The sequence below is a fragment of the Macrobrachium nipponense genome, chromosome 9 (genome assembly GCF_015104395.2).
Source record: "Macrobrachium nipponense isolate FS-2020 chromosome 9, ASM1510439v2, whole genome shotgun sequence".
NCBI lineage: Eukaryota > Metazoa > Arthropoda > Malacostraca > Decapoda > Palaemonidae > Macrobrachium > Macrobrachium nipponense.
The window spans coordinates 82,952,510-82,978,161 of NC_061110.1; positions in this window are offsets into that span (position 1 = coordinate 82,952,510).

Consider the following 25,652-nt stretch of genomic DNA (forward strand, 5'->3'; position numbering starts at 1 on the left):
CGTTTAGGCCAACTGCTGGGATCCTTGAGGATCATTTAGCACTTCTTACAACTACTCGAGAAATTAGTTTTTATAGCCAGAAGTTAAATTTTCTAATCCAACAATGCCCATGGTAGCCTTCAGTGTTATCCTAAATTATAACGAGGCGAAAGTGGGTGGAGCCTCATGAAGTCACCATTCTGACGATAATTATTGGTGAAGGTTTAAAGCCAATATACGGTACCGGCTTTTTTTTTTTTCAGTAAATAGGTAGATAGCCAATAAATAAAAATTGCTTGACATTGGATATAGCAGTTATCAAATCAAGCTTGTCTACTATGTTTTTGATAATTACCAACTATTCCCTACATCTTGTCAATCTGATTGTGACCTATAAAGTAGACTGTAATTTCTTTGGAAACTTATTTTGGGAGTTAGACTAATAATCGAAGTGTTTTTGTATTTATTAACATATTTTGTTGGTTTGTTCATTATGACAATTATCAGTGGAGAGGTTCCAGAGTTCATAAAGGTGTACTGCTTTGCTTGTATTTAAATTTGTATGTCATTGTTGCCAGAGGTTTAGCCATCGTTACGTATAACCAATCATCCATCGAGAAAGAAGGAAGAAATGCTGTCATAAGTTACGTAACGAGTGCGTTCGAAACCTTTTCTCTGAGTAAGTTGGCCCGTCTTCAAAAATGGTCACTTTTACATTATAAGTACCAAATTTATTCAACCTACGTAGTGCAGAATACACTCAAAATTTATGTGTTGATATAATATGTATTCTGAATAAGCGTTATATTTATGAAATGCATAGATAAAAAGTTATTGCGAAAAAACCATGTTACAGAGGCCCTGAATCTCATAGTAGTGGTTTGGAAGTCCAGTTCTGTTCATTTTAGCGGCGTCACTCAAGCCTATTCAGGAAGTCGGCTCCAACGGATCCATTCCCGCCAATGAAATACAAAGGTGGATGACCAAATATAATTTGTTCAAGCGTAGTAGATTTCTCGTAACCCATGGCCAAAGCTCCACCATCTTCATGAAGAAACTAAGCAGTTACTGAAGGAACAATAACTATATCGTTTTGCAGATCTCAGACTGTCAATAAGCTCGTTTAGAGTGTGAATAAGAAAAAAGACCCCTTGAAAACATTTTCGTTTTTGTTTATACTTATGGAAATATAGTTATATTTTAGCAGAGAAAGTGCACGGTTCTTACTTTGTTTAATATTACAGTATTTTCTTCTTCAAGCATAAATCTAAAAAAGTTTTTGCTAAAGATAAATCTCTTGAAAATTCCTGACAATTATGAGAGAAAGGAGAGTTCTCATTAAGTCTTTAAATATCTGCAGTAAGAATAAGACCAGGTAAGCGTGAGCATTAAAATCCAACGGCTGTTTCACATTTATTTGTGCTTCAGAAACTGTTGAATCGCTGTTCTGTTGATGGATACAGCACATTGGCTGTTTGTTTGGGGAAGAAGAAACCACAGCAAAGTTCCCATTTCCTATGATGAGGTCGAAATTTTATGGGACTGGATTTGCTTAGCATGTGATATTTTCGCCAGAATATAAAGAACAATGAATGGGGTATTTATAAAAATGTTCATGATATAGGACATGTTAATAAGCCAGCAAAGTGGAATAAGGATTGGATGAGATATATGGCATAGATTTTTAGTATGGAAGGTAACAAACAAAAGATATGGCAATGAATTTGGTGTTAGTGATGGTATTCCAGGGTTGTCTGATTTTTTTGTTGTAAAATGGTTAGTGCCTTTTCCTTGTAGACATCTTAGTTATACTACCACCAAAATGTATGTCGTTAGCAGTGATTTATTTTGTTGTGTCTCGTGGTACAATCATATTATTTCTTAGAATTACTTGGCGATGTATATTTACTAATCTCTATTAATTCATTTTAAGATATGTTAATAAACATAACTTTAGTGACCCAATAACTGCAGTAAGTGACTCTGTTTGGAAAATCCCTCCATGTTACCTAATTTCAGTTGAACTCTTTCCACAAATATCTTCTAATTTTATATAAGTGAAATACACGGGATTGCTTTTAGATTGCGTACGGTTATTTTCCATAAGTAATTTTACTGTAGTTTTATGTAGCAGCATTTGCATAAAATAGTTCCCTAATGCTACCTCCCTAATCTGGTAATGATAGCATATATTAGCCCAGCCTAGATTCTCCAGGTACAATTGTAGGAAATTCCCGATAAGGACAGAACAGGTGTATATATATACACAGGTAAAGTGAATTTAGATATTAAAGGACATTTGTAGCTTGAATTGATATATAAATGGATCACGGTTCGATGTGATAATTATTCATAACAAAAGGCTATGTGCTGTCAAACGCTCGAATTGGCTAACATGGTAGACGGGGTTCCATATCGATTCTAATTACGAAAGCACCGAGGTCGAGGGTGATTTGTAAGGTCAGAATCGATATGAACTTATAGCGTCTCTGTTGGCTGATTGGATAGCGTCACTGACTGTCCTGATTTCGTCCCCGTCCACTTGGACGGTGGTTCGATCCCATGGGGGGACGAAATTGTTATCAACTAAAAAATTCCCCTCCCCTTTCGGTACATATGAAAAATATATCATTTTGGGAGGTAAAGTGATTTAGATATTTTAAAGGACATTTGTAGCTTGAATTGATATATAAATGGATCACGTTTCGATGTAATAATTATTCATAACAAAAAGGCTATGTGCCTGTCAAAGCGCTCCGAATGGCTAAACATGGTAGACGGGGTTGGGTTCCTATCGATTCTAATTACGAAAAGCACCGAGGTCGAGGGTGATTTGTAAGGTCAGAATCGATATGAACTTATAGCGTCTCTGTTGGCTGATTGGATAGCGTCACTGACTGTCCTGATTTCGTCCCCGTCCACTTGGACGGTGGTTCGATCCCATGGGGTGGGACGAAATTGTTATCACTAAAAAAATTCCCCTTCGGTGCATATATGAAAATATATCATTTGGGAGGTAAAGTGAATTTAGATATTAAAGGACATTTGTAGCTTGAATTGATACACTCATATATATATATATGTGGGTGTGTGTTTGTGTGTGTATACACACATGTTAATTATATATATGTATATGTATATCGACATACATTTAATTAATTTTTGTTCTTGACTGTTAGCGTTCTCGTAAGATAATGACAATTCTTAAGAAAATAATAGCTACATATTGAGTTGTTTTCCTACCTATTTACATACGCTTCTTTTGAGAGAGAACGAGAGATACCTCCTCTAAATGAAATATCATATAATTCTGGGAATCAGTAATATTAGGGAAAAGTAATTTAAATATAGGTCCACTAACTTACTTCAAAATTCATTTTACTATTCGAGAATAAAAGAATTATTTTCTTCCTACTTCATTTCTCCCAACTGTACCATTAGTGAATTCTAATGCGTAAATTCCTCTATGATCCTCTCTTTGCAGAATTACCTGTCGAGAGGGCTCTCTCGTTCGTCGTTGCCACAAAACTATTCATTGTTTCCTCTAGAAATTTGCTGTTAATCGCATTTTTTCTTCATTTCCCAGGAAGACAAGTGCTTCATTTTGCCTCTCAGTTGAAGTATCCCTTCCGCATACTCACTGGTTTTAATTTGTTCTCTCTTCCTTTTTTATTTTCTTTTTTTTAATGTGGTTTTCCCCCTCAGTGTACTTGGGCAGTTCCCTTCCGTGTGTACAGTTATTAAGGCTCTCTCTTTTGTTATCTCTATGTTAGAGTACCTTTACCCTCCTGTAAAAGGGGTATTTTCCCTGTTTAGAATATAGGTGCATAGGCAAAACTGAATAAAGGAAATGTACAATTAGTAACTCTTCGAAAGGATAAAATATTATTTTACGGTGTGATATAAAGACCTAGGAATACTGTTAAGAGTATATACACACATTCGCACTTTCGCGCGTGCACACACACACATATGTACTGTATATGTATATATAATACATATATATTATATTACATATATATTGTGTATGGAATATACAATAAAAAGGGGGAAGGACAGTTCTAGTGTTCTTTGTAGATATACTTTATTAGGAGAACGCTTCAAGATTCTATGTGTCCCATTTGCAAAGCTGTAAAAAGTGAAATGAAATTTGTAATAACAGTGTCAGGCATAAATGTTAAAGAACGTAAAATAAATGGAAGAAAAGCATATCTGAATTAAACGAGAATCGACTGTTGGGTTCCAGCGAAAAATTAACAAAAGTCAAAGAGGAATTGACGTTGTGTCTGGTGTTTAAACTAGCTGTTTAACGGCTCAAGGAAGGACAGTTAATGATGAATTTGAACTTTACCATTAATTTGGGAATCTACCTAATTAATGGTGTGTTAAGGTAAGTTGAAGTGCCCTGTAGTACGTGAACATTCAGTTTGATTTTTAACACCTGTTAAGCAATTCTCCCAACCTGCTGATGGAGCTAATGTCCGAGCCCACATCTAAGGTTATATTAACGGACTCATGACTCCAGAGACCATTAAAGGAATAGATCTTTCTTTATGTTTAGTTAACGATTCAAAAATCATCGGATTACTGCAGACAGCCGGCAGTTAATGATTAAGAATATTAGATAATTATTGAAAGCGTATAACTACCATAACTTGATGACTATGGAAATCTTTGTTTTTAATTATGGAAATTAAATCATATTTATAATCTATAGGGTTATATTAAAATTCTTGGATGGTTAAAAGATATTCAGAAAATACGGTACAATTAAACCCGAGGAGAAGAGAGTAAGCAAAGTTTAATTTTTGATGGAAAAAGCGGCCTACAAAACTCGAAACTGTCATTTTTCTAAATCCGAAGTATTAACATAATCATCTTATAGACAAATTGATGCGTGAAAAGAGAGTTTATCTTTATTTTCATATGCAGTTTTAGATGATGTATGAATGCAGTCATGAACTGCATCTGCCCGGTCTCATTAACAAACCGACGGAAAGCGTTTTTAACGAAAATACTGCAGAACAGAGAGTGGCCAGCAAAAGAGCGCTAATTTATCATAAGCTGCTTGTAAAGGCTTAATGCTGTCAGTGCACCTCACGTGGTGGATGTTTGCAGCCTCCCATCGGCCCCTAGCTGCATCCACATTTTACTTTACCTCCATCCCCACTTCCTTTCCTCAGTCACGTTGTCTAACCTTTATAACCATTATTTGTTAGTGCAACTATGGGGTTTCTCCTGGTTCCACCTTTTATTTCATCTCTCTCTCTCTTTTTTTTTCTTTTGGATCTTTTTATCTCGCTGTCCAACCACTCCAACACCCTCTTTTCACACATTAGGCGCTGTATGGCGTAACGTGCCTTAGAGCTGTGGTTGGTAACCTAAGTTTCATAAATCCAAGAAGCAAATATAAGTATTTTGTAAAATTTCTGAAAAAACTGGAAATAGTTTAGATATTCTATTCACGCCTTTACTTTGAATGTGTGCTTCACCATTGGAAATAAAGGCTGTGTCTGGCACACCCATTTCCAACTGCTTATAAAAAATCCGCGACGCTGAAACTATTAAAAAAAGGGAGGCGGGGTCTTAATGATTAAATATTTGGTGTAAAATATTTAGAATTGTCTTTTTTATGAAGGGCACGAATAACAAAGTGATTCTACATCCAAGCTAACCTTAAAAATATGTCTTGGGGTAAAATTATTTATTTATAATTATGAGGGTTTTATTATAACTTCAGTCACTTGAGGTGAAAAGATGCTAATGCTCACAAAGTAGCAGAAATTTTTCAGTCCCTTTATTGATGTACTGAAGAAATCCTACAAATGCGACATATTTTGGGAACCAAACTGTATATTTACTAATGGCAGGGAATCTCCCTTCGGTCCACTTGACATTCCTTATGTAAGTGATTTTAGTTATTTCATGAAATACAAAATGGTTCCTTTTAAGTATTGTACATTTGAAATATGTATAACTTGCCTTTCAGGACATCTGGGGAACATTACAAATATCACCCGTGGGTAGTCTCCTCACTTTGTAAAAACATGGAAGAGAGTAATTGTTTATTTTATATGATATCAGGAGTGCAAACATTATTTTTTCCCTAGCGGTTTCAGGAACGTGTGTTCTGCTACGTGCAAATCAGTCCAAGCGGAATCATCAATATGTAGGAACTGTATCCATGTACCTTGTTTATGGAAGCTTGGTATTTTGTCTGATCCAAATGATTGTGATTCCTTAGATTTACAAGAGGTAATAGCAAAAGATGAACAAAATCACCGAGTAGGAGGTCTTTCAGACGGAGCGTTATTAAGTGGCATTCGTTTTGCATTGGGAAACAAAGAGAGAATCTCTAGGGAGTAAGAGTTATTATTATATATCAGTTATTAGGTAGAGATTTATGAGTGTCTTACATAGTACCGGGTAACCAGGGAACTACTAGTATGTCATTCTGGGCCGGGATGAAAGACATTTGTATTGATACATTGTGGAAGCAAATTAATTCATGCAGTTGCATGATTTTTTGATAGGGAACCAGAGCAAGCAAACAAAGAGAGAGAGAGAGAGAGTAAATTGGAAACCATATCCTGGTTCGGCCAGGGAAGGCATCAGTGAATATTATTGTCTGTGTGAATGTATTACTTTGGCCAGGTTGAAATTAATCCACTCTGATACGGAATGTAGAGGGAACGTCTTTCCAGGGTTTCTCTTTTATAATCATTTTGTCCACAAGAGCTCTCTCTCTCTCTCTCTTCTGTTTTTTGCAATTTGAAACAAAGTTAGATTATTAGCATCTTACTCATTTCTTTGCACTGCGACCTGCGTGTCTCTACGAAAATATTCAGCATATAATGGTGGAGTGTTAACGACTGAACAGTTTTTAAGTATTCTTCCTCATGAAATTCATTCCGCTTCTCGACGTTAATGTTGTGCCGTCTCGTATGATGTATACTTAAAAACTTAATGACAAATTCGATTGCGTTTCCGAAGTAATCAATGTCAGACTTTAACTTGAAAAAAACGTTTGAGAACGACTCGGACATGAAATTCGCTTTGATGGAAAATGTTTTGGTCAACACGCGTTTACTTCCGACTTCGTGAGTTATGAAAATATAATACAAAGCAAAGAGGAAAAAAACAGTAGTAAATATATTAAAAAGCAAGTCTTGAATTTCATAGTAAAATCCAACTCTTTTCTCGGAAGTGTCGTTTTAAAGGATTTTTCTTTTCAAGTATGAGTCAAATTCCACAGCGGTGCCACACTTCATTCATTCAGTTTTGTCAGTCTTCGTCGAAGCCATAAGGCAACTAATCAAAGGATGACTGACAAATGTAGTGGTTTCAATTATTTAAGAGCAATTTTCTTGTTCGTTCAGATTTTCGCTGGTCTGCTGGTTAATGTCGTGATATGCCAATTAGATGTTGTAGGTTCGCGTCTCCCAGAGGGCGATGAAAAATCAGTGGGTCTGTATCATGATCACTTACTACTACAGTGTGGGGTCTGCGGTGGGAGGTTGAAACCAACATTCTTTGGAAGCTTGAATTTCATGTCAGTGGCCCCTGTGTGCCTTTTCGATGTGAATAGGTTTCATCTACTGAAATATAATATTAATAATAATAGTTTTGCTTGGCGCTGTCCGCTTCCATTTTGTTTAAATGTAATGTAAATCATTTTATTTCTTGATACATATACTGTACTTCCTGACCCATAGCGATTTTTGTGGGTAAAATTCGCTGGTATGTTGGGCTTCAGAACCCTGTCAGGGAAAAACATCAGGTACGGTGTACGAAGGTTCCTACTTCTTTTACGATTTTGGTAGTTGAGACGATACCGCCATGACTTGTCCCTTGGGAGACAGAGGTTCGTTCCCGGTGTGAGTCAGAAATTTATTTCTGTGAAACACGTTCCCTGTTCATTATTTCTATAATATATATATATATATATATATATATATATATATATATGTATATATATATATATATATATATATATATAGAGAGAGAGAGAGAGAGACAGACAGACTCTAATACTTATACTGTTCACAAGGTAAGATGTCTGTCATTATTTATTTACTTAAGTATATCATAGTTTTACCAGACCACTGCGCTGATTAACAGCTCTCCTAGGGCTGGACGGAAGGGTTAGATATTTTTACGTGGCTAGGAACCAATTGGTCACCTAGCAACGGGACCTACAGCTTATTGTGGAATCCGAACCACACTATATCAAGAAATGAATTTCTATCACCAGAAATAAATTCTTCTGATTCCGCGTTGGCCGAGCCGGGAATCGAACTTCGTACCACCGGATTGGCAGCCGAGCGCGAAAACCACTCGTCCAGCGAAGAACTTTTTATTTACATAAAAATACTCTATTATATATGCGACAATGATTTATTTCATCTTACTTTAATGCGTTTCCACTTACCTCGTCTGTTTGATTGAAATGCTTTCTTTGTTCCTGAACTGTCAGCAAAACTCGGGAGTTTCAAAGTTTTGCCGTGATTTTGTTGATGGTTAATTGGGTTTGTCGTTAAATTTTGCAGATACATTTCCAAATAATTTCCTCTTTTTTTTTCGTTACCAGAACTAAGGTATTCTCGTAACACCCAGCTTAAATCTGATTCCCTATGACTTTCTCTTAGGCCATCATTATTAGGTAAAGTTTGTTTATCTTGTAACAAGAACTGTCTTAGATTAACCCCTCTAATTATTTCTAACCGTCATTTGATGCTTACCATAGTGTAAGGGACTTCCAGATTTTTATCTACGTGTTCACCTCCATGTAGAGGGGTCACTGGATGTAACTCCCCTCCTAATTATGTACGCTATATCGCTGGTAAATAGCGATAATATCCTGTCATTATTGGCGTTTCTTTGCTTTATGTATTCTTAGGGTTCAGCGCCCCTATTGTCTTTGATTAAAATGGCCAATCAATAAATGTATTATCGTTTAGCAGGTCACAGGCGCAGTCTAATTATCAGTGACTGCATGAAAGCTCCACTGACAAAACTAAGCCAGATACATCGTACTGCTTAAAAGTTAAAGAAGGTTGAGCAAAAGATACTTGGCCCTTTCCCTTGCACTCACAGTGAATTATTTGCACTCACTTGTGCCACCCACCGTCAGATTATTCAAGCGTTTTATCAGCTTGTCTTTCAGAATTCTCTCGTCTTTCATTTGCATTTATCATACCATACTTCCCATCCAAGGTGTGGCATAAGTTCAGAGAGCTCTCCATGTATCCTAACTTTTCTTTCATAGACTGTTATATTTTCATATCGTTTTACGGAGATATTGTTACACTCTGTGCTTTGCTAGATCTATGATTCATTTCTCTAATCATTTACTAATGCACCTAATTGTCAATATGTATGATCTATCTATTCACTTAACTCGGTCACAGATCCAAACATGAATTGCACATCATACTTACATCTGAATGTATTAATCTTGTTGTTACAGTGGTTCACTTTTAAATTGCTGTTTGCAAAGATATTGCTTGTTTTGCTCTACAGTCAACTAATACTCTCATCTGCACATATTGAGAATCGAGGAGTGAGAGATGTGTATTTCTGGTGATTGAAGTTCACTCTCGACGTGGTTCGGAAGTCACGTAAAGCCGTTGGTCCCGTTGCTGAATAACCACTGGTTCCTTTTATCTTACCGACTTTCATCGATACCTGTCTTTTCCCCGATTATCTCATCACTCTATTAATTAAAAAAAAGTTAAGCGACCATGATAACATAACACCGCGTCGTCTGTGAAACAGTTATTACACCCAGTATTTCACATCCTATATACATATGTAACTCAACCCTCATTGTCTTTATAAACTTTTAATCTGCCTCAAACAATTACCTTCTGCCCCATAAATCTTCAACCCATACCACATTCCATCATATTCCCTTAAACTTCTGTATCTCTTCCACAACTTCTATAATACATATATATATATATTTGACCTACATAGCCTTTTTTCTTTGATTCTTAAATTAACAAAGCTAAATGCCGCTTAAATTTCCTTCTCCTCACCCCCCTTTCCCAAAAGAAAAGGAGAGAGATAAAAGAATCTCCTCAGCGCACCTCCGAATTTCTTTTGCACAAACGGGAACTCGGGGAGTCTGTCCAATGTTACTATTGGCAATCGTCTGATCACAAATATACACATTACACTTAATTGTGAGAGTTTGAGTTAATTTAGGTACCTGTTGTTAGCTGCTCTTCCCCGCAATTTGGTTTTTTCACATTGTTTATTTCGCGTGGATCATTGTTGAGTTACCAAAAATATGTCTATATTGAAAGTGGCTTTATCATTTGTATAGGATTACCACTACATCCTATCCTTTTCAAGCTAAATATTAGCAAATAGTACTTTTAAGGTAATACGCGGACTCGACGGTGATTTTCTTTCTGTGGAATTATACATAAGGTAGGATTTATTTGTGTATAATTTCTAAGGAGAATTCTAGGCATTTTTTCTGTAAGTAATTTTTTCTCGATTGCGATGTAAGTAATGAATATTTCCGGTATTTGGTTATAGATACTAATTGTTTCATCTTTAGGGCCTTATTTTTTATTATTTATGTATATTTCAACACAGTACAAATAAAGCATTACTTTTTTGTAACCTCAGGGAAATAAGTAAGAAAATCTCTGATTTTTACTGTAAATTATTCTCAGAAAGTGTAAGAATCGATTTTTTTGTTTTTCAATCTTCACGAAGAAAACCTTTTATTAGAGAGCAGAGAGCATTTCCTCAAAGGTCATACGCGTAATTCTCCCGGAATCTCCCCACTGGTTTCCCCTCTGCTCGAGGGAAAAATAATAGTTCCCCTCTGATATATGTGTTCATTATTCTCGAGCACTTTTTCATTTTATTCATTTAGTTTTTCTTTTTGTCATCCGTGATATATATTTTCGGTGCCGTGGAGATATAACTTCTACATCTCACATTTCCTATGATTTATTTTCCCCGGATGAGAAAATGTGAAGTCTAGAGTAGTGCCTTAACTATTTTAATCCATAATTTTAACTCAAAAATTGCATTTTTACCTCACGGGTAAACTTTACGAATACTTTATATATTCATACTTTTCATATTAATATTTCAATAGTTATGTACACACACACACACACACACACACACACACATTTCATAAATCTCCTGCTCAGGTCTCATTGAGACCAGTTAACGGTATCACATAGTGTTCGCTGAGACTGTATGAAGGATATGTCCAAGGCATCTCCATATCTCTTCATCCTTGTCTCATCTGCATATGGAACTTCCGTATTTTCCTTAATGGTATAATAAAATTTTTACTAGTTATGTGAAATTTTGAGCCTCATTAATCCTATATCATTTAGTGTTATTCCAGCAGTTTTTGCATACTCTGCCCCTCCTATTTTTGTTTTCCAATAGATCAATCTTAAATCATACCTCGTGAGATACACTACGCCTTGTGTGGTGCGACCTTTGTAAATTATGTAGTGTTTTGTAGATTAAAACAGCGTCATCTGTGTGTTCCCAGTCTGTCAAGTTTCTGTTGTTATATTCTCTTCGCTCCCCAACCGCTTTTTTTTCAAAAGTGAAATAATGTTTCCCTGTATAACTAGGTTATTTACTGCAAATTCAGCAGCGAAGATTCCATCAGCATTGACATCGTATTTAATTCGTTCATGGGTAGTTTAATTAGATTTACATATTTAATGGAAATTCTTCAGTGATATATGTGCTTTGTTGCTGGTCTATGGACGCTGTCAAATGCCTTCCCATGATCAACTGAAGCCATTATATATATGCACCTCTTCCCTGTTCCAAAAGATGCTTGTTTATCTCTTTAACATTTTATCTGTTTCGTTCTCTTAACCTTTACTAACTTATCAAGGATTAGCTTACTAAATATTTTAATCACGACTGTCATAAGTATACATTGCCTCTATTCGGTATCATATTCAGTCCTGTCTCGTTTCTGTCCCTTAATAATATTTTTAGGACTTGTCCAGCTTGTTACTTAAAAGTTCTTCAAAAAGTCTTCTCCAATATATGAATTTTGGTTACCCATATTCTATTTTCGCTTTTTCCACAACCGGAGAGTTTTACGTTGAAATTCCCCGGAAATGATGAAAGAACTTTTTTCCATATGACATATCATATTAAAAGATGTATAGTTTTTTTTCTATATACGGCCATCATACTTTTTAATCCCTATAGACATTCTGCACTGACAAAACAGACGATGGTACATAAATAAAGTGTGCATAATTAATAAGGAAACAACAGATGAAGAGAAAAAGACTGCTTGTGCTAACGTATATGTGTAACAAGAGTAGAAAGCAAATAAAGATTGCTCAACCCTGAAAAACGTCATGAAGATAACTTGAATTGCGATGTCTAATTATTGCCACCTTCTAAATTTGCCACCTTTGCATTTAGTTATGCATCTCGTGTGCATTTATTTTAGATCCAGTTCGAGGAACAACTATACCGGCGACCAAAATTTTTCACCGGTATCTACAATTTGGTCTTCGTGAAGACATGTGTTTCTTAGTAGTCTGGCATGTCGAGTATATATATATATATGTATGTATATATATATATATATATATATATATATATATATATATATATATGTGTGTGTGTGTATATATATATATATATATATATATATATATATATATATATATTATATATATAATATATACACACACATATATATATATATATATATATATATATATATATATATATATATATATTATACAGAGTGGGAGAGAAAAAATAAAAAAAATTTCGTTTATGTTATCAAAGCAAATCACGACATTGGTCACTGGTACATTGTACCTTTGTCAGCCGTTTTATATCTTTACATAGAAGGCTCATCAGCAGGCTATTAAATCAGGAAAACACTACGCACCATTTACCTATTTCTTCTACGCATCCTCTCGCTGTCAGGTAATTCCTCTCTCCATCTCCCCACCATTTTCTGGGGCCTAGTCGCCTCATTCCTCCCAGCGCTTCTAATTTATACACCATTTCACCAAGCTATCGAACTCCAGTCTGTTCGTATGGTCAAAATTATCTCTGATCACACTGGTCCTTTTTTCTCACGTGCGCTGTTTTTTTGTTTTTGTTTTTGTTTTTTTTCTTCACCGCAACGCATCTGAACATTTCTCACTTTCAGCTTTCCCCACATACACTACACAAGAAATTCATGTTATGTGTTTCAGTGTTCAAAATTCACTTTTTTTTTCTTTTTTTTTTAAAGAATTGGCTGGCGCTATATATACTATTCAAACAGTTCATTTCAATAGATTATATCCTTATATATATATTACCCATATAGATTATATATATATATATATATATATATATATATATATATATATATATATGTTATTATATAAAGATATGTATTATATGTATGTATGTATATATAAAAAGATTTCCTCAGTGGCTGTAAAAATAGAAATGTCTTGCGCTATATATATTATTCAAACGATTCATTTCAATAGATTCATCCTTTTTTGTGTTATCTACACCCAATATATATATATATATATATATATATATATATATATATATATATATATATATATATATATATATCACACATACACATAATATCGAATGTCATTTGACGTCAAACCTAAACAAAGGCACTAAATATAATAAGTCTCTTTGAAAAATGAAAGTAGGGGATAAATGTTGTGGACTATGGTAAATTGCCTTTTATATTGTAGTTTCAAATGATAAAATGCCCACTATTGTTGGCGATCATAACGGGGTCCTAACCAGATTTATTAGTGGGATAAAAATCACAATACCATTATTGTCATATCAATAACCTTCATTTCTTTTGATGGATCGTCAGATATTGGCGGCTTGTGATGAGACTTAAATTTAGAAGCAGGATCCTTGGGGGAAAATAGGGATATCAGCTCTCGTGTTACAAAGCCAGGTTGACGGATTATTAATTTTTATAATGAACTGACACTACACTAAAATAGTCAAGACGCCGTGAAATATCTTTGTCATTGTATTTTTGTGGAAAAGATTAGTGAGTCTTTGATAATGTAATGTACGCAATTTAAGCAAGAAATACACTTAGCCACAGGTGTTAACTACTTGTTGCCGACATTTGACGACAGAATAGGAAACGTTTCCAGAAGGTTGCTGCGTTGACTACTTGTTGCCAATTTTTGTTGATATTATTGGAAACATTTTCAGATAACGTGTTGTGTTGACTAATTGTTGCCAGCGTTTGTCGACAAAATAGGAAACGCTTCAGAAAGCGTGCTGTGTTGACTACTTGTTGCCAATTTTTGTTCATAAAATTAGAAACATTTCCAGATAACGTGCTGTGTTATCTACATGTTGCCAGCTTTTGTTGACAAACTAGGAAACACTTCAGAAGACGTGCTGTGTTGACTACTTGTTGCCAATTTTTTTTTATAAACTTGGAAACATTTCCAGATAACGTGCTGCGTTGTTTACATGTTGCCAACTTTTGTCGACAAAATAGGAACCATTTCAGAAAACGTGCTGTGTTGACTAAATGTTGCCAATTTTTGTTGATAAAATTGGAAACATTCCCAGATAACGTGCTTTGTTGTTAACCTTTGGCGTCAAAATTGGAAAAATTCCAGATAACGAGTTGTAACAGACTAATGATTGTATTTTTCAAAGGTCGCCCGGTTAATTGGAAGTCGGTATATGTTTTATAATAAGACTTTTTTTTTTATTGTTTACAATTTCATGTTATTTTAAAAGCCAGTAAAAAAGGAGAATTATGAATTTTCCAAACCTGTCTTGTCGGAGATGTCCCTCTAATGACCAAAAAATATTCGAAGTTATTTGTAAAGTCGATTGTTCATTTGAATACATCGCAATATCGAAAATCCCAGATCGGGCTGTACTGTTTGACATTTATATGAAGTTCTCATTAGTAATCGTTTTCATTAACACAGTTGCAGTTTAATAACTCACGCAGTGACAGTTTAGATCATAATTTTTCGACTGAATGCTATCATTCATGATTAATTATTATTATTTTTTTTTTTTACTTGAAATATGATTTTGGCTGATTAAAAGTACCCAGTTCCCAGAATTCTTTTGGTATTTGTCAAGTACACAATAAAGAGAATGAGAATGAAAATTAGAGGTGGGTTGCAGCCATTTGATCTCCAAATGTAAATTTTTCTAAAAAGGAGAGGCTGAGGAAAAGATAGTGGAGCATGGATGTGTGTGTGTTTGTGAGAGAGAGAGAGAGAGAGAGAGAGAGAGAGAGAGAGAGAGAGAGAGAGAGAGAGAGAGAGACTAAACTTTAAAACACTGGTTTCCAAACAGGGAGCCATGCAACAGAATGCAGGGGGTTATGATCTTGGGATATGTGTATATAAAACCGCGGTGGGCGGTGGGCCATGGACAAGTATCCTGTATGAAAAATGGGTAACGACCAGAAAAAGCTTGGGAACCACTGCTTTAAAAGGATTGGTAACCATATTTATCCATTTTTAAATCGTCTGTAAATGCCAAAATTCCACTCACTTTGCCCTGGAGAAAGTAAGAAAACTTGTGTACCACCAGACTTGATGCTTGTTGATGATGAACATTGAGAAAATTAGGTGATATAGGGATGAAGAAAATCAACTGCATTTACACCGTAATGACTTATGAACCTGAAGACAAAGGATCACGTAGAAATAACAAGCTTTTGCCATATGCTTTGCTAATATCCTTAACAAATAAATGGTTTGGCTTATTGTGTTAGTGTTTGCAACAATTATAAGGTTTATAAAATGTGGACAGGAAAATCTGTAATTTGCATTTTGCATATTCACAGATTAGTCTTATAGACACAATGTGGTACGCGAATGTGATCTTATATATTTTCAGAGAGAGAGAGAGAGAGAGAGAGAGAGAGAGAGAGAGAGAGAGAGAGAGAGAGAGAGAGAGAGAGAGGGTTTTACAGAATGTTTAGTCTGAGAATGTCAGCGAACCGGAAAGAGAATAGCAGCATTTAAAAAAGAATGATTAAGGATCCTATTATTATATTTAAAGCATTTGTCACATATTTTTTTCTTCCCTTTTTTATATGAATAATATTTCATGTGATCAATCAGTTGTCGTTATTCTAATGATAAAACAGAAAACCTTTTATTTTTTTGTAATTCCATTCCACTTCCTTTTCTAATCTCCTGCTAACTGCACCACGATACAGTGCGATATAAACAACCATATTGAAATAGTTGAACGTACATAAGAACTCTTAAACAGACCGGTAATGTGTCTCTTTGTGAATTGAAGTAAAGAGCATTACAAAAATTTCATTTCCACTTGAAGTAATGGAAATATACTGTAAAGTCTCGCATAAATCTCGGTTTACCTCAGGACATGCTGTATTTTATTTCTAAACACTGAAATTCGATAGGTGTATTTTTCAAGTGTTTGATACGGCAAGATTAATAAGGTGAAATGTCACCAGTAAAGCATTAAATCGAACCACGTTTCGTATTTCATTTCAGAGATCCACCTGAAGCAGCTTCACGCGAGATAATGTTAGTTGGAAAGTGGACTTTGCCTTGTGATAACGGCGGGTATTCATTAACCGCCTCTACTCTATCGTAATTGATCGACTGAAATAGCGCTTGCTTTGAAAGTCTGGTGCTATAATTTTGCTAACTTTGGTTGTGCTGATTTATTCCATCATCCTCCACACGCACCGTTCATAGAATGACGAATTTACTCGCTATGTATTACTTTATTTCGTGTTTTGTGGCCAATTTCCCTCGTCTGCATTGTTTGCTGTCAAGGCCAAAATTGAATATTCATGGTTTTTTTGTTTTGTTTTTTTATTCAGCATCCTACTAATAGGTCAACAATAAGTCTTGCTCACATCGTAATGATCGCTATTCTAACAGCTTTTCATGGAATTAAAAATTCGTGTCCAGAATACTTTTTCATTCTCGAATAGTTTTCTGTAAAAAAATGTCCTGTGGGAAATAACGTCATATTCGTTTTGTTGCTTTAATGCTACGCGTTAGGCGAGCAAAGCGCTACGAATAAATTTATCTATACACAGATATGATCTGAAATCGATATTGGCTGACCGAACTTTACTGGTCATGGGATGCAACTTAGGGCTGTCAATTTTTAAGGATTCACTACAGTCACGCATGAGAATACTGGAAGATTCTCCAAGTAAAACCCTACTAGACTGTTTCATAAAGTGAAGAAATAAATGTATTTAGAAATGTTAACTTTTTTTGGCCTCTCTCATTTAATTTTAATTCATGTAAATTTTCTGTACATCATAAGTAATGTGATATAATTTCTTGTTATGTTGGCTTATTAAAATATATACGTGCATATACCCCATAGGGGTAGTGCTGTCAGTGTATCTCACGTGGTGCACTGTAGGGATTACTTGAGGTCCTTTCCAGCATTCCATTTTTTTTACTGTACCTCCTTTCATATTATCTTTCAGCCATCTTACTCTCCGCACTCTAATTTGTTTCCTAGTCCAACTGCGAGATTTTCAAACCTCACTGACTGCCAATTTCTCTTTCAGCGCTGAATAACCTCAAAGGTCTCAGCGCTTGGCGTTTTGCCTAAATTCGATATTATATTCTATTTTGGTCTATACATACATAGAAGCGTGAGCTTTTGCAAGTTATCAAGTACGTTTAGCAAAGGCTCATCTCCATACTTTTGGATCAAAACACTCCAGACGAATTAGTATACCGACTGGAGAAATACATAGCTGAAATTCGTTATTGGTCGATCAGTATTGGCATTCCAGTAACTCCTGACCGCCAATACTATTGTGACAGTTGCATATGGATGAGGGAATAATGCAGGATATCCCAAGCAAGGGAGCAATGCAAGCAAACTCGTTTAGGATGTGCATTTTAGATGCATCGATGTGCCATGCACGGCTGCACGTGTACAGCAAATCGCATGAATATCGTATTGACTTAGTTAAGACCTATGAATGGGTCCAAGTTATGTATACATATTCAAGGTATATATTTGTTTTTCCTCCTATAACTGTGGCTTCCATTGTAGTATTATTTTTATAAAATGGTTGACGAAAGGGACAACAATGCTCGCAGGGTGGTAGGGCTGTCAGTGCACCTAACGGGGTGCACTGTTGGCATTACTAAAGGTTCTTTACAGCGTCCTTTCGGCCACTAGCTGCAACCTTTTTCATTCGTTACTGAACCTCCTTTCATATTCTCTTTCATCCAATTATTTCATTGTGCAACTGCAAGGTTTTCATTTCAAATCAGACTACTCTCAATTTCCTTTCCAGCGCTGAATGACCTCTTAGGTCCCAGTGCTTCTTGGCCTTTGGCCTAAACTCTATATTCCATTCCTTTCCATTCCAAAAGGAAATCATAATCATTTGACCTAGACCTGAACCGAGGGGAAAGCTAGAAATAAAGAAAGGCAGAAAGGACATGATTAAGAGGGAAAGGAAGAAGCATCAAGGAAAACATTGGGGTGTAACCCAATGGGAGACGATCGACTGCCTCTCTCAAGAGAGAAGATTAAGAGACGTGAAAACAGACACTGGCATAATATGAAGACTTTACAGAGTAATCTCATTTGACTATGAGTTCCTTCTTTATGAGCAGTAATTGCATCTGTCTAGATACTGACGTAGTATTATGTTTTAATATCGAATGATTGGTACAAGCATTCTTATACTTTAATGCACTCGAGTATAGGTGTGTGCCTTGTATGTGTGTGTGTGTGTTTGTGTGTATGAACTGGGGTAATTATATTGAATATACAAGTATTTATGTTACACACATGACGGTGACTATGCTGTGTTTTAAAATATTTTAGTGTGAATGAAAGGTTATTCATTAGTATCTAATGTTTTGAAATGTTTTTGTAAGGTCGTGCCGACTTAAAAAGTCAAAGGTTAGAATTTACCCATGAATATTGTTACAAAGGATTCAGTAATCATCGTTCATCCTACTCGATTTTACCTGCTTGATAATAATTTTAAAACATATTTGATAAATCTTATTATTACATATTTGACAAAGGTTCCAAAGATTTGGAGTCACGCTTTTATAGCTATTTGTTACTATTTTAACTGGTACAACTGTAGACATGCTATGTCATAGCAAGTAAGTTGATGTGCTTTGTAAATCACCTGGTTATCGTTGATTATATGTTTATTTCTTTCTTGCATGTAAAAGCGCAGTCAGAATTAATCACAATGTCATTGGTTATTTGATATTATGATTCCTGGATTTGGAATTTATCTCAGCTAGGTTTTTTTATAACTGGGAAAGATGTTCAGATTTCATTACGCATTAACGTAAGCACTTTATTCCCCAATAACATTTCATTTCTCAATAATTTAGCTAACATTCCTGCTCACTTACGCATAAATTTTAGTACATACAGTTGGGGCACTAATGAGAAACATTTACAGATTTACGGTGATGTTCAATGCAATACCCCTTCCCCAAATTGTAAGTTGCCAAAACTAGTCTCCAACTGATAATTTACTTACCTTTTTTAGATTTTACCAAATCATAGATGAATTGGGCGCCTATTATTTTAAGTAAGTTTATTTATTTCCTGCGTTATCGTCAGCCACTAGTTAATGTCATAATTAATAGTTAATCTTCAATTTATTTAATGCATCTGGCTACTACTATGAGATTCAGGGTCTCTGTAACACGGTTTTTTGGACTTTGCTCCTTGTCAAAGCATCGGATGTAACTGAAAGTTGACATATGTATATTTTACAACCACACACAAATTTTGTCAGCATTATCAATAACCTAAACCCGATAGTTTTAATTTTTATAGAGTAAAAATGATCTAGCCGACGCCATGGCCAATGATTACGAGCCAAGAGTCGAAAAACATTCATTACGTAAGCAAGGTAAACACACCTTTTGGCGAAATGTTGCCCGCCCATCCACCAGACAGAAACTCCAACGGCTCTGAAACCCAAAGACTTTATTGAATGGCGGAATGATACATTAAGATGTGTAGTTTGGCGTAAAGTAATACTACTTGTAAGCCAGTAGTGCCACAACAGTATAGCAGCAATATACATGAATTAAACGTTTAGGCCAACTGCTGGGATCCTTGAGGATCATTTATCACTTCTTACAACTGCTTGAGAAATTTGTTTTTATAGACATATGTAAAATTTTCCAATCCAACAGTGCCCATGGTAGGCTTCAGTGTTATCTTGAATTATAACGAGGCGAAAGTGGGTGGAGCCTCATGAAGTCATCATTCTGACGATAATTATTGGTGAAGGTTTAAAGCCAATATACGGTACCGGCTATTTTTTTTTCAGTAAATAGGTAGATAGCCAATAAATAAAAATTGCTTGACATTGGATATAGCAGTTATCAAATCAAGCTTGTCTACTATGTTTTTGAAAATTACCAACTATTCCCTACATCTTCTCAATCTGATTGTGACCTATAAAGTAGACTGTAATTTCTCAGGAAACCTATTTTGGGAGTTAGACTAATAATCGAAGTGTTTTTGTATTTATTAACATATTTTGTTGGTTTGTTCATTATGACAATTTATCAGTGGAGAGGTTCCAGAGTTCATAAAGGTGTACTGCTTTGCTTGTATTTACATTTTTATGTCATTGTTGCCAGAGGTTTAGCCTTCGTTACGTATAGCATTAGCCAATCATCCATCGAGAAAGAGGGAAGAAATGCTGTCATAAGTTACGTAACGAGTGCGTTCGAAGTAAGTTGGCCCGTCTTCAAAAAAGGTCACTTTTACATTATAAGTACCCAATTTATTCAACCTACGTAATGCAGAATACAGTCAAAATTTATTTGTAGATATAATATGTATTCTGAGTAAGCGTTATATTTATGCAATGCATAGATAAAAAGTTATTGCGAAAAAACCGTGTTACAGAGGCCCTGAATCTCATAGTAGTCTCCTGTGTTAATGGAGCCTTGAGTTCCTTAGCCTGAGGACACATTCAGGTTCCTTTTCATGTCGTTTGTTTTTATATAATTATTATTCAGTAGGCTATTTCCCCTAACAGACGGATTATTCATTAGACTATTTACCCTAACAGACGGATTATTTATTAGCCTATTTCCCCTAACAGACGGATTATTCATTAGGCTATATGCTGGTAGGTATGGTAATGAGGATGGAGACAGAGACACAAAATTTTGGCTTGAACATCAGCACAAAGAAGAGCGAGATCATGGTTGTGAGTAAGGATGATGATTGGGTGCACATGGAGGATATGACAATCAGAGGACAGGAACTCAAGCAAGTTGAGAAGTTTGTTTACTTGGGAAGTGTGGTAACAGCAGACGGGAGGCAAATTGAAGATATACAAAGAAGAAAACTAGGAGCAGCAAGAGCTTTTGAGGTTCTGAGAAAAAACGTTTGGTCGAGGCATGAAATCAGCTTGAGAACTAAGATGAGAATATTCAATGCAGTAGTACTACCAGTCCTGATGTATGGCTCGTCCACCTGGGCACTGACCAGAACAGAGGAGAAAAAATTGGATGCTTTTGAGATGAAGCTGCTGAGAAGAATACTTGGCATTAAATGGGATGATTATGTTAGAAATGAAGACATCAGGGTGAGATTGAGGCAAAGGCCAGTCAGTACCAGGTTGAAGAGGGGAAGGCTGAAATGGTTTGGACATGTTGAGAGGATGGAAGAGAATAGAGACCCCAGGAGAGCACTGAGAGCAGTACAAATAGGAAGAAGACCGCTGGGTAGACCAAGAACGAGGTGGATAGACATAATTGTCAGGGATCTTGAGGATGAAATCCAAAACTTAGAGGAAGCGAGGGAAATGGCTCGGGATAGAGACAGATGGAGAGGAACTGTATCAGCCTTATGCCACTGGCCAGTGGCGGGAAGATAAAGTAAAGTAAGTAAGTTTATGCCCTAACAGACGGATCTTCAAAAAAAAAAAATAAATAAATAAATAAAAAACGACGGTGACTATCAGGTTTATACCTTCGTACAGTCGTGTAGGATACCACAGAACAGAGAACTTCCACAACCTTAGCTGCTTCGTATACCTACCCAGAAGGCTCATACACAGCTTATCAGATCATCAACTTTCTCATTTTCCAACACTTGCAAACTTTTTCAGGTGTATGTAGCGTGACAAATAGCTGTTGCTCTCCGCTCTCTGAATCAGCACTTTCATACCATTTGTGGTGAACGAATGTGAAAGATTGAAACACTAATTTGGATAGACATATGAGAATTTCTTTCTCCATTTTTCCTCTCAAAATGATTTTATAAAACTATTTTGTTTATCTTGCTGGTATATTTAGCTTTATCAATTTATTATGGTAAAAGAGAAAAATGAAATAGTAATATAAACTACTCTTAGAAGATAATAATTAGTTCGTCCTCTGAATTAACGTTATATTTTTATTCAAGCTAGAGTGTCCTCCCTCTCTGCGTACCTTTGAAGCTACCCGCATTTCCCAACCAATGACAGTTTCAAATGGCCTTTTGTTGCCTAAGTAGCAGTTTGTATTTTTTTTATTGATTGCCAATTATACTCTCGTTCAGATTCACTTTTGGGAATTTTTGTGTGGCTGATGAAGACAAATCGCAACTGGCATGGACCTTGCTGAAGGCAATAATTACCCTTGAATTTAGATGATAGGCTTAACATCGTTATCATTGCAGTACTTGGGTAAGTGACCTTTGTCAGTGAATGGCGGTCTTATTATATCCCAAATGAATATTGAAGGCGTTTAAACTCAGCGTGTTCCAGTATTTGTGACATTTATTTTGCTACAAATGTGGCATGGACAGAAAAAAGGGGACGTATTCTGATTACGTTCTCGGAAGCGCCATTCCATTTGATAGTTTCCAGATATCACCTTATTGAACATTAAAATTATGTCCGGTGATTTTAAAAAAATTATTTCGCTTTTGTGTACATAATATTGAATTGAACTCCTTTCTATTATTCGGTTGAACGTCTGGGACCGTCCGGTAATTGCCCTCCCCTTCCGTCGGTCAGTTTGTTTGTTCAGGTTTGAACTACATGAAATAGAGGATCATATTCGGCATCTCCATTAATGAACTCGATGTTCAGAGCTTGGTCAGGCTCGGAATCATTTGCAGAAGTCAAAGGTTACTTATCAGTTTGCTTCCTGGAGGCTATTGTGTTAAACAACACATCTTGTTTCATTTATTTACTATATAGGCGGAGTCTTGCTATGCCAACTCATTTTGTTTTGGCTTCTAACATAGAAATGTATTCTTACTGTAGATAGTATTATTAAAATAGTGATAAACCCCGGAATATCTGCTCCGAAAGAATGAACGCAACAGAAATGATTAGCTGGATTGATTGCCGAAAAAATATTAGGACACGCTGACCGTAACATTAATTAGAAATTCATTATGAGCTCAAGGAAATATGCAACAATGTTTAAAATACCATTTATCCCACTTTATCTGGCCTCTTCAATAAATATCTTGCGGTATAATATCAAGTAATCGCTAATTGCTCATAGGTATTCAAATTACATGTGAAAGATAGATAGATAGATCCATTCTTTTTTTGGGTCTGGCATTCTTCAGATCACATGACTTTTATTCGTCTTTATCTGAGAGGGAAAAGAAAGAAAGAAAGAAAGACAACGGATATTCGGACTCGTGGAAAAGAAAATGGTGAGCGTTTTTCCACGGGTGTTTCATTTATACAAGTATCATGTATCATTCATTTTCGTCTTTCTCTCTGGCCGTTGCTTCTGTTTTTATTCCACTCGAAATTTATGAAAACGTTGCTCATCCCTAACACACACACTTCCTTTCCCGCCCACAGTGTGATCGGAATTCGGTCAGTCCCCCAAAGGGTGGATACCGTTAGTCTTACCGTGAGGCAGCTGTGTAATTGTTACGTAACGCTAAATCTGTTAAATGACGCCATTCATCGTTATTTAACCGCCCGTTTCATTTTCAGAAACCCTATAGTGCATCTTTCTTAGTGTAAAAGAATACTAATTTAATTTGTGCTTCCATTAGCCAATCCAAACTCGTATTTCCACTGTATGTGTATTTTTGATACACTGCGTTAGTATTTCGCGACATTAAAAATATACACCCTGACTTTTCTTGGTTCGTTTAGCGCCTTTTGTATTTCATGTTCATTCTCAAATTTGTTGTGTTTTTGAATTATGTAATGGTTTCATGTGAACGGTGGGCGGATATAGACGGTGCAGTTTAATATAGAAGTTAGGTTTAATAACAGGTATTAGATGTTGAACTATCATCGTTGTTTTTATATATATATATATATATATATTTATTTAATATATATATATATATATATATATATATGTATGTATGTATGTAGGTATGTATGTATTTGTGTCTGTTATATAAAATATGTTACATATGTGTATGTATATAATTATATATATACATATATATATACACATATATATATATTATAGATCTATATATATATATATATATATGTATATATATAGTATATCTATATATATCTACATACATACTATACATATACATATACATAATTGTAATACTTAGCCCAGATGTCATTTGAGGAATGCTGCATGAACGCTTGAAAAGAAAATGTATTTTTTGATGAAACATCGGCGAAGTTAATTTCAGAAAATTTGATGAATAAAAAACTAAAGGGGAAAGACGAGGGGAGAAGAATTCACATAGCAAGGGGAAGGTCAGCTCTTAGTACCCTCATTCACCGATAGTACTGGTACAGTATATTGTGGTTCATTATGAGTACAGTATTAGAATATAGTTTTTTTTTATTTCTTTATTTCACTTTTCAAGTAACTTTTCTTTACACTTTGTACACTATTTAAAATTTTGTATGAGAATAGATAAGAGGCCAAAGTCAACAACACAATGGCCTCTACGGGGCTCACTGAGTGAAATTTTTTTTTTTTTTACTAACTCCTATAAAACATCCCTTATTTCAAAAAGTCAAGAAGTCATTGTGGCTATTACATCACATTCATCCATAATACATATAGATAGATAGATAAATCCCTTTCAATTGGTATACTCGTATATTTAACCGGTCCGCTGGTATGGTCGCTAGTGCCGTGACATGTCGCGCAGATGTCGCGAGTTTGCGCCTCCCCCAAGACGATGAAAGAATCACAAGCTCTATATCATGATCAGTTACTGCCGCAACGTGGAGTCTGCGGTGGGAGGTTAAAACCAACATTCTTTGGAAGCTTGAATTTCAAGTCAGTGACCCCTGTGTGCTTGTTCCATGTCAGTAGCTTTCACCTACCGAAATAATAATAATAATAATAATAATAATAATAATAACAACAATATATTTGTAATAACCACAGTAACAATAAACTTCGATTTCCTTCATACATTTTGGGACGAAATCCATGCGTTCAGAGGTCATTGGGGGACGGGGGTATCATTTGCACTACACATACACCCAAACACACATGCACATCCACTTACATATATATATACTATATATATATATATATATATATATATATATTATACACATACATACATATAATATATATATATATATATATATATACTATATATATATATATATATATATATATGTGTGTGTGTGTGTGTATGTATGAATGTATGTGCATTGAAGGATGGTGCCTTAAAGTAAT